This window comes from Trachurus trachurus (genome assembly GCF_905171665.1).
Source record: "Trachurus trachurus genome assembly, chromosome: 1".
Lineage (NCBI taxonomy): Eukaryota > Metazoa > Chordata > Actinopteri > Carangiformes > Carangidae > Trachurus > Trachurus trachurus.
The window spans coordinates 39,809,745-39,813,660 of NC_139891.1; positions in this window are offsets into that span (position 1 = coordinate 39,809,745).

Sequence of the window (3,916 nt, forward strand, 5' to 3'; positions counted from 1 at the left end):
TATTTATCTACTTTTTCATGTCACTATATCACCGTTTAGACTAATCTGATGTTTGTAAAGTTTATAAAACCAATGATTGGACAAACTATTTACGTGTGCACATTTTTGTAATTAGTCATGGTTATCATAGATTAGCCGGGCTAACGGTTAGCTACCTGTTTAACTTTAATAACTCAGTGACTCAATAAACGCTCCATGAAAAAATATTTTCTCCAGCGGATATCTGAGTTCCAACATGACTGAGCTAACTGGAGTAGTTTCATGTCGTGTCCCACAACGGGAGGGTTTTAACAGCTGACGTCCTGCTGTTAGCTTAGCTACTGCTGTTAGCTTAGCTACCGCCGTTAGCTTAGCTACCGTTAGCTGTCCCTGTCAGCTGAGCTACTGATGCTTTCTAGACACTGTGATTCCCCCAAACTGAATAAATACAACACATAGCAACACAAAACACACACACAGAAATAGTGATGTTTCTTCAATCATTTCAGATTTGTCTAAACGGTGAAAGGGCGTGAAACATATGATATATAGCTAAACTCTCGTTCGTTACTATTGATCTCATTCAAATTACAGCTGGTTTTCTACCAGGAAGTAGAATGCAGCTTCAGTCATATCCAGAAGTATCACCTATATGTGATAAATGCAAAGCTTCCATTGCAACCCATCTCCATAGTTACGTACTCTTTCTGGGCTGGTATTTTTAATCTAATGTCCGAGGTTATGATGAGGTTTGTGATAAAGCCAGAAGAACCCTTAGCTACTTATTATTCTCGGGGTGTCTGAAACCTTTAAAAAAAATTCAACAAAGCACAACAATGTTTTATTTCATAATTATGGTCTTATAATAGAGAAAAAATAAATATTCTTAACATTATGGAAGAGTGAAAACACACCAACATCTAAGATGTGGTTAGAGGAATGAACTAATACACTCCGTCTGGAAAGAATAAGATATGTCCTGATTGAAAGACAGACGCAGCTTGGCAACCTCTTACACACTATACCTTGCTAATACGAACCCTTCTTAAAGGGACATTACGTAACTTCTCCTGTTATCTCTTCATGAAAATGGATTATTTGGTTCTTCAGTCTGTTTTTCATTAACATCAACAAAGTGAAGTGTTCCTTTCAGCTCTGAATGAGCCGTTCATATCATTCATGGAGGAGGAATGGAGCGTTACACTGATGCTGCATTCACCTGCAGTCGGGCAGACGGCCATCGCTAACAAACCAGATGTCATTTTTTTTAGTCACAGAAGTCCAGAGAAAGACGGTAAAACAATACCACATCGCCATGACAACATATTGTCACGTGTATTGTTTTGCCTCGTGGCTTGCACTGCAAAAACTCAAAATCTTTCCAAGAACATTTGTCTTATTTCTTGTCAAAATGTCTCATTTCTAGTCAAAACTAATCTCTTTCCACTTAAAATAAGACTCATCACCTAAAAATTGACTTGTTTTTAGACAATTTTAGTTTGTTTCAAACTCATTTTCACTTGAAATAAGTAGAAAAATCTGCCAGTGAAAGACAGTTTTTTGTGTTTGTAATAAGAAAGAAAAACTTGCTCCACTATCAGATTTTTCTACTTATTTCAAGTGAAAATCTGCTTGAAAGAAGTGAAAATGATCTAAAAACAAGTTCATTTTTAGGTGATGAGTCTTATTTTAAGTGGAAAGAGATTAGTTTTGACTAGAAATGAGACATTTTGACTAGAAATAAGACAAATATTCTTGGAAAGATTTTGAGTTTTTGCAGTGGTAGACTATAGTTACGATGAGAAAAATATGAATGATGTCATCAGCAACTAGTCGACGTCGCCTCGACTTTCATAACATTAGAGTTGACTTTAAAAAATGTGAAGTCATGCAACCCCTAGTATGTCTGTAAACTGTTTCTTGTCTGTAACAACATCTCTGTCCTGGGTGATGATCCCTCCTCTGTTGCTCACCCTGAGCTTTCTCCTGGTTTTCCCTGTTAAAAGGGTTTTCCATGGAGTTTTTCCTCAGTGGATGTGAGGGTCTAAGGACAGAGGATGTTGTTATGATGGGATGTAAAGCCCTTTGAGACAAACTGGTGGTAAAAACGGACTATACTAATAAAACTGCCTTGTCTTGCCTGTTATAAATTCCCAATAAAAATACATGGGGAGAAAAAAAGAAAATCCATTCTGTTGATGTGAGGAGGAAGTGGAGTGGCGGGAAGTGATCAATACGTTAGTGGGAAGCTGGAGGAACATTAGGGAACATTAGGGAACATTAGGGAACATTAGGGAACCTGAGCTGCTCTCATGTTCTGGTCTTGTCCGGTTCTAATGGAGCTAACGAGGTTCAGCAGCAGCAGCAGAACAACAGCGATCGATGAGTCCATTAATTGATCGGCTGACGTCTGGTTATGGTCTGGAAGCAGCCGGACGGTTCAGCTGCTGACGCTGCTGCTGCTGCTGCTGCTGGTTGTTGTTGTTGTTGTTAATGGTCGTTGTCGTTGTGATATCCATTATTACTGATGATGATGATGATGATGTCGTTAGCTGGGTTTCCATCCCAATGTGTCGATTTTAAGAGCGGATTTTGTGAAAATGCGCAAAAAGCAAATGTGAATTTATGACCGTTTCCATTCAGTGTTTTGTTTTGCGATTAGGAGGAGGAGTGGTGCATGTCGCTACCCGATCCGCGACGCTACCGGATCCGTGACAGCCACGTACGGCAACTCCACTTGGACAAACTTAGTTGAATTGACTTAGGATCACTGCCCTATGTGCGTCGCCACAGACGGTTTATCTATTATTTATTTTTTAAATACTTTATTAGTAATGTAAATTGAGGGTTGGTTGTGGTGGTCTGGATCTTGATGCTCAGAAAACAGGAACACAGGCGGACTTTTAATGTTTACTGTCCTCTATTCTCGCCGGCCTCATCACCATGACAACCACAAACAATCACAACTACCACAACACTCACTGAATAAACGAGTCTGCCGCGGCTGTCTTATGACGGACCTACGCGGTTTTTATTTTATTTTATTTTATTTTTTAATCATTTTCACAGTACCGTATTTTAAATTCACAGTACTTAAAGCATGTACGCAAATCGGGCAGTGCCCAAATGAAGTTTGTCCAAGTGGAGTTGCCGTAGGCAGCTGTCCAAGATGGCGGCCGGTCTGCGCATGCGCAGACCAGTTTTGTCACGGATCCGGTAGCGTCGCAGATCGGGTAGCGACAGTGCACCGTGAGATTACGTCATAAGAGAGCGTGAATGTATCCATGACAACAGTTGACACTCAGCTGACACTCAACATCATGGACAATTTACGTACATAGACGCACCTGTATATAATCCGCACCAGCTACATTTAAAAGAAAATACTGTACATATCTAGGCTGCACTTGAATATAAGCTGCAGGTTTTCATGTTGTAACATGAGATATTCACACAGAAAGACAGACGGGAACTGTGCAAGTCCGCTCGCTTTTCCTCTGTTTTCAGGGTTCCTACGCAAGTATGGAAAGTATGCAATTTTATTTTATACATTTCCCGGTCTGGAAAAGTATGGAAAATGGAAACTATTGTATGGAAATATGTTTATCTTAATATTTATCTGGGTTTGGTCTCATCTGAAGTTATCTGGGTTAATTATTTTGTATGCGCTACTGTACCTAGCTACAATCTCCAGGAAATTATTTGGTTAGCCTACATAATGGCTATACACATTCATAATAATGAAAACAAATGATTAATTGCATGCTTTTTTTTATATTATGCACATCTATTTACTTAAATATCACAAATAATATGAATATTTTTTACAGAGAAGTCTGGAAATTATGGTCTGGAGAAAGTATGGAATTTGGAAATTTCAAATGTGTAGGAACCCTGTGTTCTAGTTATGCTCCTCTCCTCCATGTGCATCTGTTGA